Raw genomic sequence first — 12,966 nt, 5'->3', positions numbered from 1 at the left:
AAATTATAAAATAGTTAAAGTGTATAATACAATGGTTTGATATACATATATATATTTTTTGAAAGGTTTTCCATCCATTGAGTTAATCAACATATCCACTCATCTCATGTATTTATCTTTTTGTGGGGCAGAAGGTGAGAATACTTAAGTTCTAGTCTCTTAACAAATTTCAGTTATGCAATACAGTGTTAACTCTAGTCACCATGTTTTATTCTAGATCTCAGACCTTATATATCTTATAACTGAAAATTTGGACCCTTTGATCAGTCTCTTCCTATTTTCTTCATCCTAGCCCCTGACAGCCATCTTCCTACTCTCTGTTTCTATGAGTTTGACTTTTTTGGTTTTGTTTTTTAGATTACACAGATCATTGAACCACGCATTTGCTTGTCTTTGTTTGCGTTTCTGGCTTATTTCACTAGTGTAATGCCCTCTAAATTCATCCATGTTGTCAAAAATGACATGATTTCCTTCTTTTTTTAAGGCTGAATTATATTCCATTTTATACATCTATTACATTTTCTTTATCCACTGATGGACATTTAAGTCCTCGGCTGTTGTGAATAATTCTGCTATAAATATGGGAGTAGAACCATCTCTTTGGGATAATTTTTTGTTGCTTCTAGATATATACACAGAAGTGGGATTGTGGGATCATAAGGTGTTCAAGGAAAGTCTATAGTGTTTTCCATAGTGGCTGTGCCAGTTTATTCCTAACAGTATATATAAGTGTTCCTTTTTCTTCACTTCCTGGCACTTGTTGTCTCTTGTCTTTTTGATAATTGACATCCTATCCTATGTGTGAGATGATATCTCACTGTGCTTTTGATTTGCATTTCCATGATGATTAGCGATGTGGATACACATTCCTTTTTCTTTTTGTGAGATAGATAAGTTCTTTAATTCCCACTACTAAAAAGAATTTCTCTTACCTTGTTAAGAAAAATTGTAACAATTGTTAAATCTAGGTGTAGAGTACATGGGTGAAAAAATGCACAATAAAAAATAAAAACAAAACAAAACAACAACAAAAAAGAATTTCTCTTACTTTTTCTGAGCTTTTGTAAACAATAGTTTTAATATTTCGGACTTTGTGAAGAAGTCTACATCAACTTTTTTTTTTCATCAACTTTAATATCACATTCTTTATGATTTTTAAAATGTAGATGATGTTTCATTGGGCTCATTATTTTAGACCAAAGAGGTATAGTTTTTGTGTCTGCTCTCATGGGTAATACATTCTTCCTTGTTTTCAATGATTTCCTTGAATCATTAATGAGAAGATTTTGTTTCAGGTATGATTTCTAAACATTGAAATATATTCAAACCTCACAAATAAATCATACATACAGATTATGTATGATTTATGTAGAGATTATAATATAAAGATAAGCAAAACTAATAAACATCAATCACCCATAATCCCATCATCCAGCAATAGCTCCTGAGTTACTTGTATTTTAAAATAAAACATTTTGGGCAGCCCTGGTGCCCAGCAGTTTAGCGCCGCCTTCAGCCCAGGGTATGATCCTGGAGACCCGGGATCGAATCCCACGTCAGGCTCCCTACATGGAGCCTGCTTCTCCCTCTGCCTGTGACTCTGCCTCTCTCTCTCTGTGTCTGTCATGAATGAATAAATAAATAAATAAATAAATAAATAAATAAATAAATAAATAAATAAATAAAATCTTTAAAAAAATAAAACATTTTAATGCAAACATACAGCACGGAGTAAAATGGAACCATTTTGCTATTTTGTTATCAGTATTTTTATTTTTCGCAACATCATAAATATCATTCTGGGTTAATCTAATTACAATGTAATTTTTAGTAACTGGGCAATTTTTCTTTATGCAGCTCTTACCATGATTAAAAAAAAACCCACTAAGGCTCTCATAATGACTATTTGTATTAATTCCTTTCCTTTTTGATGTAATAAGATGTCTTAGTCTTTGCACATATTTAAAGATTTGTCCTAGAATGAATTCCATTAAGTGGAAATGCTGGGTCAAACAACATTTTTTAAAACTTTTGACACAAAATATCAAATTGTCTTCCAGAGAGACAGCAACTGATAGCTCCACTGACTGACAGTATATAAGAGTGTTTTCATATATTTTTGCCCTCATTGCCATTATTATGTTTTGACTTTTTCACAATATTATGGAAAAAATTCTACCTTTTGTTTTAATTTCATTTGTATCAGAACATCAATATCAAATACTGAAAACTTACAACATTTAAGATATTTCTTTTGCGTTTACTTTCATTCACACACACACACACACACACACAACTACTGCTTGAAAAAATTATTGATTTTCTATTTAGTAGATGTATGTAAGTTTTTGCTTTCTTTCTTTTCCTTTTCCAATGTAGCATAAGCGTAACTTTTTTTAGGGGGGGTTTAAATCCATGTTCATTGTTTTCATTATCATGACTCGGTAAATATTATTTTTTGTTGAATCAAGCAGTGCACTATGATTACATTTCTTTTCTCATTCAACTTATTGTTTTCCTGGAATTAATAACTGTCTTGTCATTTGGGAAGATTTTTCTTTGGAGCTCTTACTTCCCACAATTTCCAATAGTGCTGTAAAATACCTTTAAACATTTTCTACAAAACCAAACCTGTCAGATAAGGAATTGGTTCCAGTATACCATCCCTGTCTATTTGCTCTATTGTGACCTGGTTGCTTTTAAGGTCTGCCACACATGTGACATTCTGAGATTTCTTTCTGCCAGTGTCAGGGCTCTGATATATTTAGAGAATGCATTGTGATAGAGTCTTAGATCCAAAACCAAAGTGCCTGAGTTTAAATCCTGGCTCCACCACCTACCTTCTGGGTGACTTGGAGTTACTTCTGGTTTCATCTGGAAAATGAAGATCATAATAGTGCCACCTCATTGGGTTACGGTAAGGATTTTAGACTTACTACATATAAAGCATTTAGGACAGTACCTGACATATAGTAAATTGAACATTTTTTAGAGATTTTATTTATTTATTCATGATAGACACAGAGAGAGTCTAAGGAGAAGCAGGCTCCCTGCAGGGAGCCCGATGTGGGACTTGATCCCAGGATCCCGGGATCATGACCTGAGCTAAAGGCAGATTCTCAACTACTGAGTCACCTGGGTGCCCCGTAAGTTGAACATTTTATTTTTTTTCAACAAATATTTATTGAATGCTTACTATGTGTCAAGCTCTGTTTAGGCACTAGGATACAATAGAAAAAAATGGACACAAATTTCTGCTCTTATGGGTTTGGGAAGATAGATAAAAATGAAAAATATCTAAGTAGAATACATATAAAATTATGAGAAGTGCTATAAATGGTGGAAAGACTATGTTGGCATCTCTTCCCTACTCTGCATTCAGTGACCTCACTATGGTAGACTGAATTTGAGCATAAAGGGAGTATTTAGCTCCTGGAAATAGACAAGAACCACAAATTTCAGCTTTATTGTTTTGTTGATTGTTAGATTTAAGAAAGTGATGGAGAAAATGCTTATAATGCAGATTAAATTTAAAAGTATGTTGTTTCTGTAACTATTACATGATGAAGAGCATAAAACATTCAGAAAATATTTTCCAGTATTTGAAAGCTATTACACAACTCAGCAAAGTAGTCATTCACATCATTGGCAAATGAGTGAAGTTCTGACATAGATCTTTATTGTTTTACAGTCATCTTGTTAACATAAATGAAAATAGCAATCAACATTCAGGTTGGAACTACACTCATTCCTTAATTGCAACCATAGGTTGACTACAGGTAGTCAAGAAATTGCCAAGAAATTAGCAAAAATCAACGGTTGGCTCTGTGGAATTTTCAATAAAGAATATTGTTTGGCTTATTCGTATTTATATTATTATGCACTATGCATCTTTTATATCAATAAAATTTTTTACATACGTATATATACATAACACACATACACGGCAGTTTCTCTTAGAGAACTAGTTCAAAGTTTACCAGCATCCAATTGCTTCTATGTAAAAAATTCATAGGTCCTTTTGGCTCTTTCATGAATAGAATGTGTCTGTATCTCCCGGCTTTGCTTTGACCCTTTCTGATTTTATGCGTTGTGCATTTGAATTATGTGTATCGCCTAGTTTCCCTAAATATGAAGTTTGTTTTTCTTGTCCTCCTAATTTTAGAGCAATGTTTTTGAGAGGAAAAGGGGTGCACTCTTGAAAAACATTTTGTTTTAGTTTTACATGTTTCTGAGCACCACTGAGGTCAATTTTTTCATCTTCATAACCATGTTTCATTTTAGTTGTATTATCTATTCAAGTCCTTTGTTTTTAAAGTAGTATTTGCTTTTTCTTAGTGGCTATTAGAACCTCTTTATTAAGGGTATTCATCTTTTTGCCACCTTCATGGACAAACTGAATGTAGTAATTGGGCTGCTTTGGCTTCTGCTTCTGGGTGTTCATATCAAAAAACTCTCCAACAATGAAAAGGAAAAAAACAAACGAAAAAACAAACTAAAAACAAAACAAAAGAAAAAAAACATACCATTGCCTCAACCAATCGAACCCCAAATCTTCAAAACCTTTGAAGGAAATATAGTACTTTACTGTAAGTTATCTTAAAGGGTCAGTGGCAGGGTTTTAAATACATATAAAAAAGCTTCTTAATTCCTTCTAGATAGTTTTGCCTCATTCCAAAGCTTTCATTGTGGTAATTTTTAAAAACATTACCCTCTCTCTTCATGTTCTCTTCTTACTATTCCAGTCCTCTTACTAGTTCAGAGTTTTAAAACATGCTCAGGCCCTCCACTGCTGACTTGTGGGGCACCTGCCAAGTACAAGGCTCACAAGAATTGCTCATCTTCTCTTTTGGCAGCTATTTGAGGGTGGGGGAACTTTGGCGTAGAGAGAATTAGTTTCCCCACAAATCTGACAAATAAAATTTCTAAACTGATTACATTTATGTTAGAAATATTTTTCCCATTTCATTTTTGTCCTCAGTAAAGTTAAACTTTTTGACATATAGGACTTACTACTTTTTCTCTACTGCAGTGAGTGAATTCTTTTTATATATAGTTTCTATCACTAGAGTTATGTTTGGGAAAGTCTTCCTTATCCTGAGAACACATAATTATTATTATTTTTAAAGATTTTATTTTATTTTTTATTTTTTTATTTTATTTTTATTTATTTTATTTTATTTTATTTTTTAAAACGATTTATTTATTTGAGAGAGAGAGAGAGTGCATAAGCCCGAGGTGGGGGGCGGGAAGGGTGGGGAGGAGCAGAGAGAAAAGCAGACTTCCCACTGAGCAGGGAGCCCAACTTGGGGCTCAATCCCAAGACCCTGAGATCATGACCTGAGCTGAAGGCAGACCCTTAACTGACTAAGCCACCCAGGCACTCCTAAAGATTTTATTTTTAAGTAATCTCTACACCCAATGTGGGGCTCGAGCTCACAAACCTGAGATCAAGAGTTGCATGCTCCACGAATGAGCCAGCCAGGAATCCAGAGAACACATAATTATTAACCTCACATTTTTTTCTACTTCTTTTTTGGACTCATTGTTTTACATTTAACTCTTTGAAATGATTAATAATTTATTTTGGAGTTAGATGTGAGACCGTGATCTAGTGTCATGGTTTTTTTTTTTTTTTTTAAGCATTTATTTATTCATAAGAGACACAGGGAGAGAGGCAGAGACATAGGCAGAGGCTCCCTGCAGGAAGCCTGATGCGGGACTCGATCCCAGGACCTCGAGATCACGACCTGAGCCAAGGCAGATGCTCAACTGCTGAGCCACCCAGGCGTCCTAGTTTTATGGGTTTTGTTGCTGTTGCTATTGTTCTTAGATCATTTATTACGTGTCCCAGCACCATTTATTTAATGAGCTATTACTTACTGACTTGAAATGCCTCTTTTATCATAGAATAAACATTAAAAATCCTAGTGAATTTGACAGATGAAAATGACATCTTATTTTAATTTATAAATAATACGGTCTGATAGATTCCTAAATAATTTGAAAGCTGTATTCACAGGGAATAAGCCACTGTGAGTGGAAATTAATAAACTCTTGTTTAAACAGAAGAAAAATGTTTATCATCCATCTGTGACTTATCTTTTCATGGAAAATATTTTGATAAGCCAGGGGTGTTACCATATGGAAATGATCTAAGGCCTGGAGGTGAGAAATTTTAGATATGTTTTGGGGAACAACGAACTGGAAACACCAAAAACTGACTCACCCAAAACCCATGTACTACTTTTTCATCTTTACATGGGCTGATGAGACTTTCTGATGGGGCATCTGTGGTGGTCCCCTGTCGTCCTGCTTGCCTGACATCTATTCTCCTTTCCTTAGTTACAATAACGCGAGCTACCCACAAAGGGGAGTGCTTGCTTTCCCACTGGACTTAGACCTCCAAGGAGGCCCCCTTTGGCATTGCCAGTATCTATCTCACCACCACCAGGGCAGGGTTTGCCTGAGGATGTAGCAGAGCTAAAGGAAGGCATAGCTAAGAGACAGTAAGGGACTGTTTGGATTTTTTAAAAAACTACGTTTCAAAAATTGTCGATAATTTGAAAGGCATAGTGAGGCCCTACACTAATTGTTCAAATGTTTTGTTCCTCTTCGAGTTTGGGAGACCATACACAAAAGTCTTCCTATGTTATTCAAGTGTTTAGCAGTGAAAGATTTTGCTTTGCAAAATCTGCAGTCACTTTCAAATACTACAAGGGATTTATTTGCATGTATACAAAATAATTCTATGGAAAAATATTTTAGTTTTTCAGAAAAAAAAGGGAAACTTATCTTAATGTAATCTGATTGGCTTAAAAATCTCTATTCGGACTTTATAAAGTATGCTAAAATATAATTAATAATACTGGAATTCTTAAAAAGAAAAATCTAGCTGGGTGTGATGGAAAGAAGAGAGTGGATATATAAAGAAGAAACAGAAACACTATAACTACAGGAAATTTCTGGGATTGGTGGTAACAATGTTTAGTAATCCCTTTATTTTCCTACCAGGCATCATTCTAGGTATTTTACATATTCAATTTTATTTAATCTTTATAACAATCCTCTGGGGTTTAAATTCTTATCCAGTTTCCATTTGACAGTTAAGAAAACTACCCACGTTCAGAGAGTTTGTAAGCACTAGAAAAGTCATTCAAACTTTGAACCCTACTCAATTTCTTATGCTGTCTATGTCTTACTCCCTTTCTGCTATGTTCTGCTGCTCAAGGAAAGAACGTAGACATTTCCAATGCACACGTTAACACACTTTCCAGAGATCTGAGTGTAAGTCTAGCTTTTTGGATCGATAACGTTTCCTCTTAGTGTGATTTTGTATGACTATTTTCTGTTTCATGTAGGGCAGAAATTGCTCTGGAGACTCTAAAGTAATTCTGAAGCATGTACTCACCTATGTGGGTATTTTAGATGCTAAATTTATAATTTGATTTGGGAAACCAGATAGCAGGAAAGTAGACATTCAAGTGCTAGTGGAAAATGGACCTTTAAAGGTAGATGACTGACACAATCAAGCAAAGAAAAAATAGTCTCAAGAAATGAAATTGAAGAATTCAAAATGCAGTAAAAAAAAAAAAAAGGACTTAGAAGCAATTAAATAAAATAAAGGAAAAAAAACAAGTTTAGAGTTTACTGGGCATCAAGAATTAAGGATATGAGTTGAAAGACAACACTCTGAATCAATCTACCGTGAGTCTTATCCCTCAAAGCTCATGAGATGTTGTATACGTGGCCTGTGGCTTTAGAATATTGGATCTGACATGACCATTTGGAGCTCCTCAAAGAATGGTAGGATTGTGCATGGATGTGGGCCTCTCGGTACACAGAGCTGCTCTCCCGGATGGTGCAGAACAAACGGGTGGTGGTAAACTAATCAGGGGAATTTACAACCTACCGCCCACCCTCATCCCAAGACAGAATTGCAGAACTGTGTTCCTGGATATTTTGACAGTGTTCGAGGCTTTAAGAAGGAGATATGGGGCATTTTGCTAAAAGGTCAAGTGGGAGCTTGACTTACATCTTGCTGTAAGCTTTGAACTTCCACCAGAGATGTAATAAGTTTAATAATCAAATATTCAACCATAATAAAAAATGGGAGTATTGGCAAAAATGAGAGAGAACTATTTTTGTACAAGGGAGCAGTTCATACTGGTTGCAGAATAAATGGGGGAAAGATGAGAATGAAAGAGAAAGACATAAAAGCACAAAAATAGTTCTCAAGAATTTGGGAGGTTACCAACATCTGATTTAATTTTCATCATCTTTTTTTTTTTTTTAAGATTTATTTCTTAATTTTGTAAAGCAGAGGAGGGGCAGAGGTAGAGAGAGTATCAAGCAGATTCTTAACTGAATGCGGAGCCTGATGCAGGGCTCAGTCTCATGACGCCGAGATCATGACCTGAGCCAAAACCAAAAGTCAGATGCTCAACCGGCTACACCACCTAGACGCCCCAACAAATTCTCATCTTCTTGAATTTTAGAGCCTCTGAAGAGGCTCTAAAACTCTTAAAAGAAACAGAATCGAGAGGGAAGAAAAAAAGGGGTGGGGGAAGATGAGGGGATGATTAACAAAAACACAAAGTGGGCAGTAGTGTACTCCTATTAGAGAAAACGCAGCAAACAAAAGTTCACAAACTTTGCACTTCGCAGTTTTTTGGTGAGCCAAATACTGGTTCTAGATATTGTCACAATGCTCTTGTAACATGAAGATCTATGAGAACTCAGGAAACCTACCCCATAGGTTTTGATATTTATGACTTTTTAAAAAAGATTTTATTTATTTATTCGTGAGAGACACACACACACACACACACACACAGAGAGAGAGAGAGAGAGAAAAGAGGCAGAGACAGGTAGAGGGAGAAGCAGACTCCACAGAGGGAGCCTGATGTGGGACTCGATCCTGGGACTCTAGGATCACACCCTGGCCGAAAGCAGGCGCTAAACTGCTGAGCCACCCAGGGATCCCAATGTTTATGACTTTTGAGTAAGAAGCTACCTATAGCCTTCATGTCCCAAGAGGTCTAAGGAACATCTGGGGGTGTGGTTCTCTAGCTCCTTTACAAAACCAAGGACGTTATATCATACTGCCCACAACTGTCCCCAAGCCCTTACACTAAACTAGGTACTTCTAACTTTGGTTTTCTTGGGATGTCTTGAATTGGGCCAGAGCATTTTGTCTCTGGCAAATCAGTTAACTAACCTCCATGTGGTTTCGTTTTTCTGTCTGTCCCCAGCAGTAGTAGCATGATCCCAACTACTTCATAAAGGTTTAAGGATTAGATGAGCTGATACACATGAAAACATCTTGAAAAGTCCAAACTGTTGTATAAACATCATAGATGATCCCACAAGGATGAGGGGTGCCGCAAATAAAATCATTGCTAAGTTACCTTGACCTAAGATATTTTGAAATCATTTATAAAGTTCGTTTTGTTTATTTGGGAATTATTACATGCCTGCCCCAGGATTTAGCCATTGAACTGGCAACTCGGAATAGAGACTTCTATTTTCTTTGGGCCCCTGCGTAGGCACCTAACTATTGCCCATCCAAAGGGAAGAGAAGCTCTAGCAGCTGTTTGGCATTTTCAGAGTCTGGACTGGTGAACTCTGCACGAGGTAATTTTACAACAATCTAGGTGCACACTTAGAACCACTAGCAGCTACACACCCGTGCACATTCATTTACACCTAACCGAACATGAACTTTCTCAGGACCACATATCACTGAGATTTTATCACATTTACTATAATGGCTGTTTCAAAACTCCCCACATTTCTGGACCTCACTCATGCCTTCCTCTTTCACCACAGACAACTTTGCCTTTTGTTTCACTAAGAACAGGGAGAGCACGCCTACTGCTTACTCCCTGCTTGCCCTTCATTCTAACTTATTGAAATCTCCTTCTATCTTGCTCGTCCTCTTTCTCTTTGCCCTTGATTCTCTGGAAAAAAATGTCACTCTTCCTTCCTCGCACTAGTTGGCATTGTTGATTCTTATCAGTACCAGTTTCCTTATAGATCCTGCTCTGTTAACCATAGACTCCTTCATTTGCACTGAGCAAAATAATTTCTTAAGCACTTACTATGGGCTCTGGGTGGTGTGTTTCATCTTTCAGGAGTATGTCTCATCTTAAACATGGTCAGTCTTCTCCACTCTGAAGGACACAACAATTTTCTTTCTTACCTTTGCCCTCTAGTCTATTACTAGCTGCTTTTCCCTCCTTCCCTTTACAGTCAAACTTCCTGGAACAAAAGCCTGTGTTGGCCACTTCTGTATCTTTATTTTGCTTGAGTGGCTTCATGGCAGAGCAAAGAATGGAGGGGCTTGGGGAGGTGTGGGTTTGAGTTCAGACTCCACCACATTTGTGATAACCTGCAGTTGCTTATTACTCTGTTTGGGGCCTTGAGTAAGTTGCTTGATTTCTCCAATCTTTATTTTCTCATCTGTGAAGTGGTCATATACAACCACCTTGTAAAAGCACCTGACCACACTGTAACACTCAATAAATATTCCTACTCTTCTGAGCTGTTATTTGAGCTGGCTACATTGATACACAGCATCTACCCACCTCAACTGTGAACAAAACAAAACACCTTTTCCCCAAGCCAATCATGCCTGGTTCTTGTTCTGTTAGGACATCTTAGGGAGGGTGAAGAATCAGGAGGCTTAGCTTTAAATCCTTAGAACCATCCCATTAGGTGCCCAAACAAACAAACAAACAAACAAACATTACTTTCACTTTACTGATTCCTACACATGCCAGAAACAATTTTTGACATGGGAAGAGGAATGGTTTGGTAAAAGGAAGAGCTGTGCTGGGGTCATTCAGACTTGGGTTTGACTACCAATCCCAACCAGCACTAGCTATGGTACACTGGTGAACTTACTTCGCTTCTTTGGGTTTCTATTCCTTGCCTGTTGTATTGAAACTCTGGATTCCTAACTTGCAGGATGGTTATAGAATGAGATATAGTATGTCTGCCTGACCAGCTTATAGCAGGTGTTCTACTTATGAATTATCCCAGACCCTGAAACTGTTATGTTTGTTCTATATGGAACAGACTCTTGTTAAACCCCTGAGGGCACATTTGTTTCCATCTGCATAGAAAGAATAGGATAATCATATTCTTGCAACTTAAAAAAAAAGTTTTCTGAACTGCCATTTGTGCCTGAAACCACATGCTAATCACTGTACATCTGGCCATTCTGTGGAAAGCAAGGTTCTGAAAGGCCACCTGCCCTTTGAAATGTAGTGTGGTTGTACTGCCCTTCCACACTGTGAACACCCATGCGACCTGACGCCGCTCAGGGAGCTCTCCATTTGTACATAGAGTACTTACATGTGGTTTCTTACACTAATTTTATTTTCTTTAAAATTCTCAAAATCAATTAATTAATCTAGTAATCTTTTTATTTATTTTCTTCCTAGTTACACAATAACCTTCTGAGGGTACTTCTCCACTGTCAATATCTGTGTGTACCCAACACTTCACATCTATTGTACACAGTAGGGCACTTAATGTTTACTGTTTTGAACTTTCTTTTTCCTTTATCCTTTTCCCTTTAGTAAAAAAACAAACTAATTTAAGACAGTTCATGGTAAAACAAATATATATACGGTAAGGCATTTAAGAAAATACAAGGAGGAATATCAAAAAGAAAATATCAATTCTAGATCCCATCCCTCAGCCCCACCCCAAACACAAGTGTTACCAGTCTTTCAAGAACTTTACATCTTTCAAGAAATATTCCATTTTTTTTTGTACACAAATGAGACCATGGTAAATATATTATTCTGTATTTTGCTTTCTGGATTTAAGAAAGAGATTGTTCTATATTGTGACAAATAAGGCAATCACTTTTTTTCATAGCTGTGGAGCTTTACATACATTATATTTATCATGGTTTATTTGACCAGTTTAATTATTGATGGAAATTTAGGTTATTTAAAAAACTTTATTGAGGTGGGGTCACCAGGGGGAGCGGTCTCCCACATTGGGGGGAGGGAGTACAGCCCGGCAGGGGGAGGGGGTGTGGGTAAGAAAAGAAAAAAAAACTTTATTGAGATATAATTCGATAAATATACTAATTTAAGGTGCACAACTCAATGGTATTTATATTTTATAGTTGTGTAAGCATCAACATAACCTAATTTTAGAACATATGAATCACCACAAAAATAAACACTGTACCTATTAGTAGTCACTCCCTATCCCTGCCCTCCTCCCACTGCTGTAGGCAACCAGTAATCTACTTTCAGTCTCTATAGATTTGTCTATTCTGTCCATTTTGCATTAATAGAATCATACAATATGTAGTCTTCTGTGACTGGCTTCTTTCACTAAATTCTTTTTGCAGTTCAATCATGTTGTAGGAGATATCAATACTTTATTCCTTTTATTTATAGCTGAATTATAATCCACTGCATGGATAATGCATTTATTTATTTTCCAGATGGTAGACATTTGAGCTGTTTCCACTTTTTAGCTATTATAAATAATGCTGGTATGGACATTCATGTACGAGTCTTTTGTAGACATATGTTTTCATTTCTCTTGGATATATGCCCAGAGTAGAATTGTTTGACCATTTGAGGGACTCTTATTTCTTGATATTTTTCGATTATTAGACCATTACTACTACAAGACCATTCTTGTATCTCTGTCTTTGTCCACAAGTTTAAATACATCTGTAATATCAATTTTTAGAAAGTGGAATTGGTGAGTCAAAAAAACCCAAACATTAAAACAATTTGGTAAATGATGCTTTTTAGTATTACCAATTCATTTGTCTTCTAGCTCAAGAGGAGAATATCTGTTTTACAATAACCTCATTAACATTGTGCATTATACTTTTTAAAAGTCTTTAACAATTATGGTGGGTAAAGAAATGATACTACATTTTAACTTGCATTTCTATGTTTATAAATTTGACTAAGAATCTTT

The 12,966-nt window shown here is 36.1% G+C and overlaps 1 protein-coding gene across 5 annotated transcripts in view; it reads right to left on the bottom strand.

Annotated features, from left to right (window-relative positions):
• Window positions 1-12,966, bottom strand: part of FYB1 (FYN binding protein 1) — a 150,411-nt gene that overhangs the window by 46,948 nt on the left and 90,497 nt on the right. The window lies entirely within an intron of this gene.

This window comes from Canis lupus, chromosome 4 (assembly GCF_003254725.2).
Source record: "Canis lupus dingo isolate Sandy chromosome 4, ASM325472v2, whole genome shotgun sequence".
Lineage (NCBI taxonomy): Eukaryota > Metazoa > Chordata > Mammalia > Carnivora > Canidae > Canis > Canis lupus.
The sequence above is the reverse complement of the archived record's forward strand: the minus strand, read 5'-3'. Positions and strand labels throughout refer to the sequence as shown.